We start from the raw sequence: 18,109 nt of genomic DNA on the forward strand, positions 1-18,109 counted from the left end.
GAGCATTTAACAATTGTTTTTCCTAGGCCCGTAGAAGTCATCTCATTCCACCAACCACAATCACATATTTGATTTCGAGAATTTTGTTTCACAGTTTATATCAATTTTCCTGAAGCCTTCAGAAAAGTCTTGCTGTTACTGAAGGAAACTGAAAGAAGTTCTTATGACCAAGTTTGGAGTTAAGTGGTATAGTGTGAACAATAATTGCCTAATGTTGCTTTTGAGACATAGAGAAAGATCATCCTGATCATTATCTGCAAGGAAGAAGGATGTATTTCCAGGAACAAAAATGAATAATTTTTAAACAGCCTTATTGTGGTATAATTGACATACAAAAAGCTGTACATGTTTAAAGTGTACAGTTTTTTAAGTTCTGACATATGCACCCATTAAACTATCTATCACCACAATCAATATAATAAGTATCTCTATCAGCCCCCAAAGTTTCTCATGCTCCCTTGTAATCTGTCCTTCATGCCCCACCTTCCACATCCCATCTCTAGACAACCACTGGTGTGTTTTCCAATAATGTAGTTTGCACTTTCTAGACTCTTAGACAGATGCAATCATACAGTATTACTCTTTGTTTTGTCTGGCCTCTTTCACTCAGCATAATTCTTTGTGGAGATTCATCCATATTGCTATATACAGTTTTCAGAATAGTATTCCATTATATGGATATACTGCAATTTACCTTTTCTTCATTCACATATTGAAGAACATTTGCATTGTTTCCAATTTTGAATATTACAAATAAAGCTGACCTGCAGTTTTGTAACAGGTGTTTGTATGAACATATGCTTACACATCTTATAGGTGAATAAATACCTAGTACTGGAATGGCTGGGTTACTCTATAGATGTACATTTAAATCATTAAGCTTTTTAGAAACTGCAAACGGGGATGCCTGAGTGGCTCAGTCAGTTAAACATCCAACTCTGAGTTTCAGCTCAGGTCATGATCTCATGGTTTGTGAGACTGAGCTCTGGATCAGGCTCTGTGCTGACAGCATGAAACATAATTGGGATTCTCTCTCCTTCCCTCTCTGTCCCTCCCTCTTTCTTTCCCTCCGTTTTGAAATAAATAAATAAGCTTATAAAAAAAAACAGTAACTGCTAAACTTGATTGTTTATATTAGGTTTGGCTCATTGTCCTAATTGACCACCCTGGTATCTGGCAGCTTGACAATCTATTTATCTATTTTTATGCCAAGGCCACATGCTTTTTCATTGCTATAGCATTATAATAACCCTGGAGATCTGGTAGTGTTAGTCCTCCAACTTCTGGTGTGGTGTATAAGAGTTCCAGTTTTTTTAACACCTTTGTGAACACTTAGTATGGTCAATGTTTTAATTTTAACCATTCTGATGGATGTGCAGTGGTGCTACATTTTCATTTTGGGTTGCATTTTTCTTATGTCCAATGAGGTTGATCATCCTTTTCTGTGCTTACTCACCATCTGCCTATCTTCTTTGGTAAATTATATCTTCACTATTTTGCCTATTTTTGTGTTGTTTATTTCTACAGTTTTTACTTTCAAAAGCATATATTCCAAATACAGGTTTGTTACAGGTGTGTGACTTGGAAGTATTTTCTCATTATCTGTTTTTGTCTTTCTGCTCTTACCTGTGTCTTTCACAAAGTAGAAGTTTTTCATTCTAATTAGGTCTAACATCCATTTTTTACATTTTTTTAACAGATTGTGCTTTGCTGTGATAACTAAGAAATTTTTGCTTACCCCAAGGTAACAAATATTTCCTTTTATGAGTTCTCCTGTGAGTTTTGCAGCGTTAGGTTTTACCTTACGTGATTTCCATTCATTGCTAGTGTATACATTGCATATAGACATGTTTTGATTTGTAGACATTGTTGAAATTTCACATTAGGTTTACAATTCACTTAATTTTTGTATGTGGCCTGAGGTATGACTCCAAGTTCATTTTTTGCCTTATGGGTATCCAGTTATTCCAACATTCTCTCTTGAAAAGACAATACTTTTGCCACTAAATTGCCTTTATACTTTTGTCAAAAATCAGTTGCCTGTCTGCTTCTCTATTTTATTCCCTTGTGTATGAGTAGTCCAGCTCCAGGCTAAAATTCTACATGTGATCTCTCAGGACCAACCATATGTAATTACAAGGCTTTATGCAGCAGGCCTTATGGGGGAAGGGGTCATCCCCACACCAGACTCGGTGAACAGCCATTTTATTGTAGTCTCTGGAGGGAAATTTCATTAAGGACACCACCACCTTTCCCCTGGCCAGTCATGCTCATGCATATCTGCATTATTGCCCTGGCACTTCCATTCCAAGTCTTCCTTATCAGAGCCTGGACAGAGGCACTTTCTAGGAACCTCAACTGAGACCTATTTGTGGAGGAGAGTGTAGAAGTGTGGGGAGGTTTGGCTGAGGGACTTTTCCTCACTGTGACTCAATATGTTTCCATTTTCAGCCCCTTCCACCTTCCGCCCGTGGGTACTCCAGGTCCATACAAAAGGCAAGAGCTTGTTTACAGCAACTTTGCAGTGATCATGGTTTACCTCATTTGTGTTACATATCCTCTGACCCATGTCCAGTGCCATCTGTAGGGAAAAATAGACACTGGGGAGCCAACCCTTTTCTCTTTTGCCTCTTGATGCACTGTCACACTAAGTGGATACAAACTTGACTGTTATTTTAAGTTTGGCTCTTTGTCCTAATTGACCACCTTGGTATCTGGCAGCTTGACAATCTATTTATCTATTTTTATGCCAAGGCCACATGCTTTTTCATTGCTATAGCATTATAATAACCCTTGAGATCTGGTAGTGTTAGTCTTCCAACTTCTGTTCTTCTTTTTCAAAGTCGCTTTGGATATTGTGTGTCCTGTGCATTTCCATATGAATTTTAGATTCTATTTTCCAATTTCTAAAAACAAACAGCTAACAAACAAACAAAAAAAAAAACACAACTCTTCTAGGATTTTTATTAGAATCTATAGATCAGTTAGGGAAGAATTGAGATCTTAACAATATAGACACTTCTCAACTATGAACATAGTATACCTTTCCACATATTTAAGTCCTTTTAAATTTCTCTCAGCAAGGTTTTGTAGTTTTCAGTGTATCAGTCTTATACATATTTTGTCAGATTTAATTATTTAATTTTTTGAGTCTATTATAACTTCCTTAATTTCGATTGTTTGCCCATTATTAGTGAATATATGTATGCATACATGCGTATTATCATGTATGCTGCAACATTGCTGAACTCATGTAGTAGTTTCTTGTAGATTTCATAAACTATTCTAAATAAATTATCAAATTTTTTGTGATTAAAGACAGTTTTACTTCTTCCTTTCTAATCCAGATGACCTATTATTTTGTCTTGCTTGATATTACTGGCCAGAACTTCTAGAACAATGTTTAATAGAAATGGTAAGAACAGAGATCCTGTTTTATTCCTACTCTTAGAGGGAAACCATTCAACTGTTCACCATTAAGTCTATTAACTGTAAGTTTTTCCTAGATGACCTTTACCAGGTTCTCTTCCATCCCTAGAATGCTGAAAGTTTTTAATTTGAAGTTGATGTTGACTTTTGTCACCACTTTCTCTGCATATATTAAGATGACCATTTGTTTTTTTTTAATTAGTTTTGTTAATTAATTGTTTATTAATATGTGACTGATAAACCAGCCTTGCATTTCTGGAGTATAAATTCCTCTTTGTCATCATGCATCTTTCTTTTTATATTACATTGGATTTGATTTGCAAAAAAATATATATGGCTCAGAATTTTTGCATCTATATTCATGAGAGAATATTGTCTATAGTTTTCTTTCTTGTCATGTTTTTGTCTTGTTTTGGTATCATAATATTGCCTGTCTTCTTGAATAGTTGGGAAGTGTTCCCTCTTTTTTCAAATTTCTGAGTTTGTGTGGAATTCATATTATTCATTTCTTACATGTTTGATAAAATCACCAGTGAAGTCATCTGGGCCTAGAGTGTGTGTGTGTGTGTTTTGTTTTGTTTTTAATGTTTATTTATTTTTGAAAGAAAGAGAGACAGAAGGTGAGTGGGAGAGGGGCAGAGAGAGAGGGAGACACAGAATCCAAAGCAGATTCCATGCTGTTAGCATGGAGCCCGACCCGGACCTCCAACTCAAAAGTCGTGAGATCATGACCTGAGTCAAAGTCAGACACCTAACCAACTGAACCGCCCCAAGTATGTTTTCTTTTTATTTCTCTTTTCTCTTTTTCTTTTTCCTTTTTTCTTGTGGTCATGTTTTTCACAAGAAATTGAATTTCTTTCATTGAATATATTACAGGTTATGTCATGTATTCAAGTTATGCATTTCTCCTTGAGTGAGCTTTGCTAGTTTGTATTTTTTAAGAAATTTGTCCATTTCATCTAAGTTGTTGAATTTATTGGCATAAGTTGTTTATAATATATCCTTGTCATCCTTTTAATGTCTGCCAGATCTGTAGAGATGTTATCTCTCTCATTCCTGGTATTGCTAACTGGTATTTTCTCTCCTTTTTTCCTGATCAGTCTGCCTTGAGGTTTATACATGTCATTGATCTCCAAGAATCAACTTTTAGTTTCATCAATTTCTCTATTCTGATTTTTGTTTCATTGATTTCTAACTAATCTTTATTATCTCTTTTCCTTCTTACTTTGATCTTAAGTAAGATCTCTTTTCTTTTAGTTTCTTAATACCGAGGTCACTCATTTGAGACTTTTCTTCATTTGTAATATATATAGGCATTTGTTTGCCAAGTACAGTTTAGTGATATCTCACAAACTTTGATATGTTGTGATTTCATTTTATTCAGTTCAAAATACTTTCTAATTTTCCTTTTGATATCTTCTTTGATCCATGGGTCATTAGAAGTGCATTATTTCCTTCCCACATATTTTGAAATTTTCCAGAGTTCTTTCTGTTATTGACTTCTAATTTAATTAAATGTGATCAGAGAACATACTTTATATGACTTCAGTCTTTTCAGTTTATTGATCCTTATTTTATGGCTCAGAATATGGTCTATCTTGGTAAATGCTCAATCACCCTTGAAAAGAATGTGTTCTGCTGTTGCTTTGTAGAGTGTTTTAAAAATGCTATTTAGGACAAGTTGGTTGATAGCGTTATTCAAATATTCCATATTTTTGTTGATTATTTTTTTTCAATTACTGATAAATGCAGTAACTATTGATAACAACTATTTTAATATATTTTGTGTGATAGTGCTATTATGCATGCAACTTTTTGGTTAGTTTTCACTCATTTTCTCTTCTCTATGAGTTGTATTTCCTTGCTTCTTTGCTTGCTTGATAATTTTTTATTGTAAGTTTTACCTTGTTTGGGTACTGAGTAGTTTTACGTTATAAAAAATATATGTTGGCTTTGTTCTGGTAACAGTTAAGCTTCTGAGAAACAGTTTCATCTTCTTGGGTCTTACTATTAAGCTATGTTAGGTGAGACCAATGTAGCATTTAGTCCAGGGTTACGTTTTCCCTGCTACTGAGGCAGGACCTTTCTTTGCAGTCTTATATACCTCTGAATTATGAGGATTTGCATTCTGCCTTTTGGGAACAGACACTATCCCTCTGTGTAAGTTCTAATTACTTTTCCCAGTAATGCCTTCAGAAGTTTTTCAGTATGGCTTCAAAACTTTCCTTACATGCATATGCTAATCAGCACTCTGGTGGATGCTTGAGGGTAACCATCTGCACATCTCTAAAGTTCTCTTTCCATGCAGCTCTCTCCTGTCTGGCATCCTGCCCTGTGAACTCTAACTTCCTTGGTTTCCTCAGACTCCCAACTCCATCTGCTCAACTCAGGGAGACCAATGAGCTCTGCATGGATACCCTTTACTGTAATCTAGCTTGGAAATTCACAAGGCAGTAAACTGGGGTAATTACAGGGCTCGCTTCATCTATTTCCTATCTCTCAGGGGTCACTGCCTTTCATCCCCTGATGTCCAATGCCTTGACTGCCACTGTCTTATATATATTGTCTGCTGTTGCTATTTCTGATGAGACAGGAAACTCAGACTCTATTATTACCCTATTTTGACCGAAGGCAAAAGCTGAGAAATATTAATTTTAGTGTCATGAAATATATCAATATTTTTATAGTCTATACTTTTTGTTTTATTTAGTGTATCTTCCTCTACTTTCTTCTACAAGTTTTAAAGTGCTGCAACTAACATTTAAATTTTAAACCAATCTAAAGAAGATTTTATATATCATTTGAAGTAGAGAATTAAATTAATTTACTTAATTCTCTCACAGTTAATTTATTTATTCATTACCATCTATTGAAGGTAGTCTGATTTCCTTACTGATATGCAAAGACAGTTCTGTCATATACCAAGATCCGATATATGCAAATATCTGGTTTTGGAATTTTTATTGTCCCATTGGTTTATTTTTCTATTATTTATACTCTTTGTTATGTATTAAGTATTTAAGTTTAGTATCTTAAAGAAGGATGATATAGTTAGTATGATTACATCTTTTCAGTCATTTGGTCATAGGTTTTATATTGTCAAAAATTTCTAGAATTACTTACACCATATTTCCCTGTGGTGTTCATCCTCCTTGTAAATGTATGTCTGAAAGTCTTTATTCATTTTCTCTCCTGGAAAAAATCCTTACGGGAAGGGATAGGGAAAATATATCTTGATCTCCTCCTAAATTAATTTCATCAAACTTATCCTATCACATAGGATTCCAGTTACTACCAATAAAGTCCAAGAGGCCCCCATTACACTTACGAATTACCAACCTTCCATACATCTCCAAATTATGGTATTGTTCATCTTGTTCCACTCAACATTGCCCCCTCTGATTTTTTTGCTGTAGTTTTCTCTTCTTCTCTTCCTTCTTTTTTTTCTTTCTTTCTTTGTGTGTGTGTGTGTGTGTGTGTGATAGTTTATTTTAATCTCTACTATAATTGGCAAATATTTCAAGTGCACAGAAAAGTAGGGTTATAATATATGAAATATCCATGCACCTTCCATCCAGGATTCTCAAGTATTATGACTTTCTCATATTTGGTACAGATCTCTCCCTCCCTTCTTTCTCTCTCATTTTTATTTAAAGATGAAATGGTATGAATCCATTTAAAATCAGTCCTCTCTTCTTCCCTCTGCAGAGGAAACTCCTGTCCTGCAGTTTGTATTTATATTTTGTCTGTATCCTCTTTTACCAAATGTGCACATCCACTAGCTTTTAGTGTTGTTTTATTTGTTTAAAATGTGGATACATTGACACTAGTCAAAACCATATCTTGGTAGTCCCATGTCATTGCAAGATCCCCAGGACATAATAAACAATCATTTTCCTCTTACTGAACAGTTGCATATATTTCATCTTCTCTTTCTTCTTTTCTTCCTCCTTTCCTTCATCCCTTTTCTTTTTCATGTTCTACTTTCATTCCTTCCAACTCTCCACCCATTTTTTTCATTCATTCATTTATGACATCCAACTCCCATTCTCAGCTCACGTTCCTAGACTTCTTTTATCCTACTTCCTTGAATGTGTACTTCTTACAAAATCCTGGGCTAGTCTAGTTCTTCCCCAAATATGCCCTGTACTCATAGATCCAGGTTTTTGCTCATGATCTTCCCTTAACTTAAAATTGTCTTTCTCCATGTCACATGCTGTCCTCAGTCTTTAAGGGACAGCTCAAGGGTCATTTTCTCTGTCAAGTCACTTGGATCATCTCAGCCATAAAAACTCTCCTTTGTATTCCATGTAGTCCTATGTCATACTGTGTAATCTGCTCACTATTTCGGGATTTGAAACTCAGCTCTGCCTCTTCCTAACTGTGTAATTTCAGATAGTTAACTTTGATAACTTTGGGACTCTGATGTCTTGTGTATGAATGAAGAAAATAATTCCTATATCACAAAGTGTTACGCTGGATCAAAATAACTAATACGGTGATGGAGAGATTGAGACAGGCCTAGCAAGGTCCCATAGAATGCTCATTGAACTTGAGAAGACAGACAAAAAGAGAGAGAAAGTTTGTGTGATGAACATGAAGTGACTGACATGCCCCTGCTATTTCTTTGGTCAGCTTTCATTCCTGTGTGCCCTGGATTCTATGATCATCATACCAGGCTGCACGTGAGATTTCAGTTTTATTTTATTTTTTTAATATTTATTTATTTCTTGAGAGAGAGAAAGAGAGAGAGAGAGAGAGAGACAGCGTGAGCAGGGGAGGTGCAGAGAGACAGAGAGGAGACACAGAATCTGAAGTAGGCTCCAGGCTCTTAGCTGTCAACACAGAGCCCAACATGGGGCTCGAACTCACAAACCATGAGATCATGACCTGAGCTGAAATCAGACACTCAATCGACTGAGCCACCCAGGTGCCCTAAGGTTTCAGTTTTAACGTTTGTAGACACTTAGTGCCCAAATGCAAATTAACTACATCATCTGCTATTTGATTAAAGAAACAGCAGTCTGGGCACCTGGGTGCCTCAGACAGATAAACATCAGACTCTTGATTTCAGCTCAGGTCATGATCTCATGGTCGTGGGATTGAGCCCTGCATCAGGCTCTTCACTGACAGCAAGGAGACTGCTTGGGACTCTCTCTTTCTCCCTCTCTCTCTGCCCCTCCCCTCATCTCTATCTCAAAATTAATAAATAAATATTAAAATAAACAAACAAAAAGAAAGAAAGAAACAATACTGTTTTCCAGCCTTGGTTGAAAAACTGAGTGCATAACACCTACTGAAAAACAGAAAGCCAGTCTCTGATGTTCTGGGACTTTTCAGCATAAGTTTTGATGATAATTTCAGACAGTGGAATACAACCTCTACCCCAAATGCCCTATCTCTGTCCTGAGTAAATGACTGAATGGGGAGACAAAGGAGAGTCTTGAGATTTCTAGGTTCTAGCTTTGGCAGCTGGGTACAGTTATTAAATATAAGGAAAGTATGAAGAGAAGAAGGCTGTAGTGATATATTACTCAGAGAAAAAAAACAAACTCTGGCAAGAACTCTGGGTTCTCTGCCTGATAATAGTTTGTTTTCTTGGAACTACCATCAAAGTGAGTAAGCTCTAACCACTTACATTTTCTACTTTCTCCATTTAGGTTCCAAGTCTCTGGAACACAAGATATGATTGGCCCAACCCAATCTATCTACTTCATTCATTCAGGTGAAAAGAAATGCCATGGGCCAGTCAGTCACTCCAATTTACATCTGCTTTGAGAAAGAGGATAATTCTGGTTTCAGACATGTTAAGTTTGAGGTCCCTACAGCAGGGGACATTCAGGAGGCATTTGGTTACATGGGTCGGGAGCTAAGGAAAATTAGTGCCAAAAATAAAGATATCAGAGCCAATAGCACATTGGAATCATAAGGAATTTTAAATTTGTATACAGACTGAGAAAAGAGCTGCAGACAGAATCCTTGAGAACACTTTAAGAAGCAAGTAGAGGAAGAGGAAGAAGATGCCCAGAGAGACTGAGAACAGTCTGAAAGCTAAGGAACAAGGCATATGTGAAGGCTAGCATATTTATAGACATTCAACAATAGCCTAGAAATTCCTCCATTCCAGAAATGCATCCTTTGAAATCTTATAATACTACAGGTGAAAACAACAACAACAACAAAAAAACCTCACTGTTCAGTTTTTCAGGAAATATTATCCAGAGAGCAATATTTGAAGTATTATCCTCAGGGGTAATACTGATGATTAGGGTATTTAGGGTATTAGGGTATAATACCCTAATAATTATAAAAGATAAATAAAATAAATTTATATTGGAATAAAAGATGAATAAAAGATGATGGGGAAACCCACATTTTAATTTTGTTCTGTTTCCTCAGCTTCTAATGAGCCATGGCCATTCTCATATCATCCCTTCTGAATTTTCTCTTTTGACAAATATTCATAGTGGGAGATCAGAGTAAATGGAAAGGTGCTGATAGGAGAGAATGGAGTTGAAATATTTCATCTATAGTATTGGTGAGCATGTCTAGCCAGGTATTAGTACTGTGGGATAGCATAATACCTTCCAGTGAAAACTTTTAAGAATTCAAAGAGATATGAAAAAAAAAATATCTTATAAAATAAAAATAGCATGGATTTATTTTTCTATGCAACTCTACAGGATGAAAGTGATGTTTCCTAGAGTGTGAGATTCTGTTGAGTTTTTACACATAAGGGATGTCAGTAACAATTTTGACCTAAGACATTGTTTTCCTGTAGAAAGCGATAGGGATTTAAAACGTCCTTTTTGCTTTTTGTCACAAATCTGGGAAGAGACAGAAGTTAAATTTTAAAGTTCAGTCAATGCATCAGTTTTCATAATAAGTAACTAGCCAGTTGCTTGAGTTTAACCACCTTCATAGTTTCTTCTTCATGCAGGCCTGCCTGTACATGTCAACTCAATCATGTCAGCAAGAGAAAACCTGACATGATCAAAATATTCAAATGCATTAAAAAGAGAATCTATAAAAGCCCAGCCAATCCCAACTCTCAAAACACAGTATTTATAGTAGAAAAAAGGAATAAATATTAATATTCACTCTTAAATTCTAGGTGAATGTGGGATGTGTGAAAAACCTGACTACACCTACAAAGTACTCAAACAACAGTTCTTTGAAAACACACACACACATGCACACACACACACACACATTTTTCTTTTCAGTTAGTGTAACTTTTTTTTTTAAGAGTTAAAATACTTTGAGACTTTTCCTATGTTGTTGGGTGGGACCAAACCTTGCCTGAAGGTTAAATTTTATCTCAGAATCTATTGTAGGAAGTTATGATGTTCTGGAAAGTCTATTTTAACCTATAACATATGAACCAAACAATATCATGGAATTTCATAATGAAGCACTACCATATTACTTTTGATGTACACTAAATAAAGGATTATTGAGATTTAACCTATTGACACCAAAAGAACTTTGCAAATAATAGGTTTCAAAAACCCACCGCTAACCAGTGGGCTACCTAAATATTTTAGGTAAATACTTATTGATTAGGAATTGTGTTCTCTATCAATTGTGAATTTGATTTGGGGGCTGAATCCCTGAATAGGTCATTTAGTTTATCTTTGTTCTTGGCTACAAACAAATACAAATATTAGCCCTTCCCCAACATGTGGCAAAAATTTGGCCCTGGATGCAAAGCCAGGGATTACAGAAAGCTCTCTGGAAATACATTTCATGTTTGGAAAACAGTTTATATGAGTCAAATGGTGGATATATAATATGATCTTTGCATAAGATGAACTGCTATAGGTCAAGGAAGATATTCAGAGTTTTGCCTCTCCAGGGTCACCTAGCCAGTAAGGGAAAGAGTGGAGATGGAATTCCCTGACCAAATAACATCTCTTCACTAAATCACACTGCTTTATTCAGCAATTGGCATTTGATATTGGCTTACCTTCCAATTATCATGATATAATAGCATAGCAGCATAGATTCCCAAGTCAGAAAAGCCTATATGTGAATCCTGGCTCTGACACGTATTAGCTCTTTGGCTTAAGAAAATTTTTCCATTCTCTGTGTCTCAGCTACAAATTTCTTAATTTTAAATAAAAATATTTATCTCAAAGCACTGCTTAAGAATAACTTGAAATAATGCACAATGATCATTGTACAATGACCATCACATAGTAAGCCCTCAACAAATACTAGTTCTCTCTCTCTCTCTCTCTCTCTCTCTCTGTCTCTCTTTCTCTCTCTCTCTCTTTCCCTCTCTCATGAAAGAAAAACATTTATTATTCATTAGTCAAGAAACCTGATTGCTGGTGACAGAAACCCAACACAATCCAAGCAGAATCAAAAGGAGCATGTATCACTCACATCATCAAACTGTGGGAGAAGCAGACACCCTCAGACATGAGGTCCTGGGACCAAGGACTTGAGCACTGCAAGTATATTTTTCCTCTTTCCAATCACTGTCCTGTGCATTCAGTTCACAACACCCTTCCACTTTGTTACAAATGTGGCTGCTGGCAAATGGCAGGTCACATTTCTCTTCTCTGCCACCACAGAGGCACAGAGCCTACTCAAATTAAAACCACTGATTCCAATTGGTCACACCACTCATGGACTAATCAACTGGGAAGGGAAAGCAGAATTCCATTAATGCTTCGGGTTTGGATACTGTGCTCCACTCCCAAACCTTGAGAAAGGGACTTCAGTCATTACGGAAACACTCACTATGAAAACAGAACCAATCATAATGCTGGGGAAAAGAGCAAGCTACAAACGGGCACAGAAAATGTGACATCAAGTATGTAAACTTTCAGTCACACAATATAATATTTTCCTAGTATTTATTTTTTTTTTAATTTTTTTTTTAACGTTTATTTTTTTTATTTTTGAGACAGAGAGAGACAGAGCATGAACGGGGGAGGGGCAGAGAGAGAAGGAGACACAGAATCAGAAGCAGGCTCCAGGCTCTGAGCCATCAGCCCAGAGCCCGACGCGGGGCTTGAACTCATGGACCATGAGATCGTGACCTGAGCTGAAGTCGGACGCTTAACCGACTGAACCACCCAGGTGCCCCATTATTTAAAGAATATTATATTACACATCCTATTACACCTGAAGAAATGTTAACAATGTTTTTTAATGAAGCCAAAGTCTCCAAGTTACACTGAAGGGGGAAAAAAGGAAATGTAATTGTATCTCTTAATAGAAACCATACCCAGAAGCATTTTCAGAAGTGATGGGCGGAATGTTGGTCAAACACTAAATGTCCATTATTATTTCAGATTCTCTTTTATTTTCAACAAGCTGACATTGTTTATTAAATTCAGCAGAGGTGTGGAATAGGATAACCTTGTCTTACTTGGCTTTAACCAATGACAAACTCTTATTGATATAATTATTTAACTAAGAAGGTCCATCATCATCATCATCATCATTACCATCACCATCATCATTATTAAACAAAGTACCCAGCTAGGTATTGACATAAAGCCTGACTTGTTGAAAAGATGTTAAAATAATTAATAGTGTGTTGAGACAAAAAATGAGACATTTGGTCATCCATTTCTAAAGAATTTAAGTACTCTTTTTTTGTGTGAAAAGATCTTGAACCAGGTAAATATAAGATATAGCCCTCAGATTATTATTATTTGCTTAAAATTTACTGCTGTCTGCCAAAAGAGAGAAGCCAAACAAGATCCTTACTCTATCATGAAAGAAAACAGAAGGAAATAGGAAAGAAGTTTTGATGTGAGTAGTACTAACACATCTTTTACATGGTTTAACAAAATGTAGAGGGGTGATAGGTGGATGATAAGTTTTGTGCTTACAATTTGCATGAGGGAATTGGCACTCCTCATTTTAAGGAAACATGACATAAAATTAAATATTGGCTAATGAAACAGACACATATTTTTCTTTTTTTGTTTTTATGTAAAGACACAAAGTAAGATTATTTCTAAAAGGATTTCCTTAAACACACTGACCATTACTTAAATAATTATTGTCATTTATTATTTACCCTGTTCCAAGGACACATATATACTTCATGTTCTTACCTTTAATTGAAGAGACAGCATTAAAATATAGGAAACACCAGATTTGAGTGGATCATTAAAAGTGTTAGAGATTACTCTGTGAGGACTCATATTGGGAAAGATATAAAAGGTCAAATGACTACACACTAGGGATCCAGCAGGAACAAAAGCATCAATGTGGAATGAACATGGCAGTTGTTCAAAAGCCTACTCAGATATGACTCAGTTTACAGGAATTTGACACTCTTACATTGTGCTAAATATACTGATTTTGTCTAGTGTATCTTTAAATATAATGAAAGGATTAAAAATGCATACAATGAGCAACTGCTTTCCTTCCATCCACGTTGTTTACTCCATGCCTTCGTATGAGTGAGGGGGTCGCAATCCTTAAAAAATAGGGTCTTTCTGCCTGTATCAAGGGGATAACTGCTGGTCTTCAGTTCCAATTTTGGAGCTATATTCCTATGAGACTCCTCATAGATCTTTCCTGCTCTGCATATCATCAGCCTTGGATAAACTCTGCTCACCTTATGAGCTTTCCTATCATGGTCAGGATGAAGAGGTCATCAACTTCTCAGTGTTGGGCCAAATATGTTGTAATTTCTGCTGTCTCTTCACAGCCTGGCATGGTAGGCTTTGGCTCATAGTGGGTGTTGAATCCAATTTATTAAAGTAATTGATTGATTAATGCATAAAGCAAAAAGAAACAAGAATAGCTTTTCAAATCTCCTATTGAAAGAGATCCTCCCTTGGCATCTATCATGCCCCAATTCAAGAAGGATTTCATTAATGGACATTACCACATGGCAAAGCATTTTGTAATGTGATTAGGGGACTTTTGCCTCTAAGACACCTGTTTGGATCCATCCCAAGCAGATAGGGACTGGATATTACTGCTGCTAATATGAAGGGAGCTTGTAATGGATTAGAGTCTCGATCCCAAGGAACAGGTGTCCTTGCCATAAAATAAGCCATAATTATGAACCAGAAAGGTTAGAAACTGAAAGATCATCTAAACAAAGACTTGTATGTAATCTAGGCAAGTCCTAGAGAGGAAGTTCATGGTCCCAATGTAGTAACTAAATATGGTGCCTGGAAGATGCTTAAAGGACTGGAGTTATTAGACCCAAATTTTATTCCTAATTTTGGCATGAAATGGCTTTTATGTTATGACAGAATATTCTAAGCTCATCTTTTATATTTCTGGCTCCAGACCTGGAAGTAGTCATCTCTCTAAAAATTCCTAGTCTCTTTTATTGGAAAATTGCATTTCAACATTCTGGGTACTAGTAAGGTTCAATACTACTTCATTTGGGCATTGTTTCTAGGTCTCTTCAATGGAAAGAACTAGGAAACATACATGTATTTGAAACAAATGACCTCGTGAGATCGTACTGATACTTGCAATTCAAATTTGGGATTACAAAGTTTTTACTTATCCTCTTTTGTATTATGTCTACACCTCCTTCTTTCCAAAAGGAGAATCCTGATTCTCAATGACATGGGAACTGTTAGAAATAGTATATAGCACACTTATCCATCTCTGTTTTTTTTTCCTTTATTACACCCATAACAGCCTCAGAATAACAATACTAATGCTATACCACAATGTAATTACTGAGGACAGGTAAACATGATTTGCTTATGCTCTTAGCCATTCTCTTCCTATTTTTAATGGTTATTCTGTACCTACTGTGTCTGAACACATGACCATTACCTACCAAATGCTTTCCCTTCAACTCATTTAGCCTTGGATCTCTTAGTAACTATTTAATAGTCAAGCCCAGACTTTATGACAATGTCTCTAGTCATTTTGACTTTCTGAAGCTTGTTCTCTAGTGATCCCTCAGAATGTGTTCATGGGAAAAATATTTCCTGAGTTTTTAAATATTGATAACTTTATGTTTGCCTTTTTAAAGTGAAAGTCAGTTGTGCTAGAGATAAAATATTTGGCTTATATTTTCTTTAGTATTATAAATACACTACCAATTTTCTTTTGGCATAAGGCATTGGTGTCAAAATATTTGATGTTAGTCAGATTTTCTATTGTTTTCTTGCAGTGTTTGAAAACTAGTATTGGCAAGCTCCTGAGACTTCTCCATTCTGATTCCCTCCCTACATTTATCTGCTTCTTTTCATTCTTTGATCTCTCCTGTCCCTATCTTGTTCAGTTTTGATTGTCATTTATTTTCTGTGATCTCCCCTCTCTCTTACATAAGGCTATGTCCTGGAAAGGATGCCTGGATAGTTTACAAATTCACAGGGGGCTAGACTGCTCCAGCCCCTTCTGATCTTCCTTAGCACAGTCTCCTTGCTTGAAATCCACATTACACACTAGGCAAACCCCTCCCACTTTCAGTGCTATTTCCAAATTGGCAATATGACTACAGTAAATACTCATAGTCTTTTGTGAAATTTTCTTCTTTTTACATATGTCAAATAGATTCTCTCTGTTTTCACCCACTGAGAGATTGACACATTGGTTGGTTGTTGGTGCATTTTAGCATTTGTTCATGTTTTTTGTGTGTGTTTTAACTATTTTGGTTTTACTCTCTAGGTGCTCTGTTTTGTGTGAAGGAGTAACAATATTGAAAATCTATGCTGCTATCACTATCATCCCACTAAGGCATTAATTTTTATGGGATTTAAAGAATTCTGAAGAAATATTCTTATTCATTCTCTCAAATTATATTACGGTAGGCAGCTGTTCTGAGCTACAATTAGGATAGAGCTTGAAAATATGTGGTCACTGAACTACCAAACCAAGCTAGAGTTACTGAATAAGCTTTGTACCCTAAGAGATGGGTTTCATATCACTCATATCTTCACAGGCAATGAGACAGAGAAAGGAAAATATTAAGTGATCCCACGTGAAACAAATCAAATAAATCCAGAATGAGGGACATTCTGTAGAAGAATTGACCTGGATTTATTCCAAAGAAATGACATAAAAACAGAATATGGGAAGGGTGACAGGCTGGCTCAATCAGAAGAACACATGACTCTTGGTCTTAATTTGAGCCCCACATGGAGTATAGAGATTGTGAATTTGAGCCCCACGTGGAGTATAGAGATTATTTAAATAAACAAAACTTAAAAAAATAGAATGTGGGAAGGAGGGACTACACTGGATTTAAGGAGACCTAAGACCCTTAAAAACCAATAGCATTGGCATACTTTAATAAAATAGCTTTTGACCCATGTAAAGGTGTACTTTAATGAGTTGTTATTCCATTATGGTTATGAGATGACAACGAGAAGCAATGAAAAAAATGTCCCAGTCTGAGATATTGTCTTGAAGACATTTTGATTCTCTAATGGCTGTAAATGGAAAGTTGCAAGTATGGAAGTTCAAAGGGCTGATATAGAGTGAGTAAACCCAAGGTGTCTTTGGACATATCTTTCTTTATTGATCCAAGAGAGGAGATTCATATTTCAAAGCATTTTCTGGGGCACCTGGCTGGCTCAGTGGATGGAGTGTGCAAATCTTGATCTCAGGGTTGTGAGTTTGAGCCCTAATTATGTGTGGAGATTATTTAGGAATAAAATGCTTAAAAAAATAAAAACGAGGGGCACCTGTGTGGCTCAGTCAGCTGAGTGACTGGCTCTTGATTTCTGCTCAGGTCATGATCTCGTGGTTTGCGGGATCAAGCCCCATGTTGGGCTCTGCACTAACAGCACAAAGCCTGCTTAGGGTTGTCTTTTTCCTTCTCTCTCTCTCTCTCTCTCTCTCTCTCTGCCACTCTCTCCCCTGCTCACTCTCTCACATGCTCAAAATAAATAAAAATAAACATTTTTTTAATTTAAAAAATAAAAAGAATTTTCTTTCTTTTTTTGTGTGTTTGTTATTTTTTAAAATAATTTCAAACTTAAAAGAATAGTTGGGAGAGTAATTCAGATTTTTTCCCCCTGAACCATTACAAAGGGTGTTGCTCACGTAAGGCCACACCCCCTGAATACTTTAGCTTATAACTCAAAAATGTTCTCTTTCTCTCTCTCTCTCTCTCTCTCTCTATATATATATATATATATATGTACACACACACACACACACACACACACACACACACAACCATGGTACAGTCACTGAAGTTGGGAAATGAACATTAATTCATTATGACATGTAATCATCAAATCCCATTCAGCTTCCACCGAATTGTTCCAGCAATGTCTTTATTGCAAAAAATCCAACCTAGGATTACATGTTGTCTTTAATCTTTTTTGTTGTTGTTGTTTTGTTTTGTTTCTTTCAATCTAGAACAGTTCCTCTGTCTTTCTTTGACTCTCCTAATCTTGACACTATTGAAAGTACAGTTTCAACTTATGTTTTTTTGGCTTTGTTGAATAGCTGTGTTGTTTGAGCAGGGTTATATCTACACCGGGAATGATATTTTCTTCATTTGTAAAAGGGTTGAACATGGTGACCTCTAATACCCTTTCCAGCCTTAAAATTTCTAGGATTAAGCTTACTCTGTTCCACCACACTGATTTCATGCCCAAATCCAATCATTTGTCTTACAAAATAAGAATATGTGAAAAGTTAAATGTGCATCTATTCACACTGCCAGAAGGTACCATCAATGGCAGATCAGCAACTCTTCATGTAAAGAATAGAA

The sequence above is a fragment of the Panthera leo genome, chromosome C2, assembly GCF_018350215.1.
Source record: "Panthera leo isolate Ple1 chromosome C2, P.leo_Ple1_pat1.1, whole genome shotgun sequence".
Classification (NCBI taxonomy): domain Eukaryota; kingdom Metazoa; phylum Chordata; class Mammalia; order Carnivora; family Felidae; genus Panthera; species Panthera leo.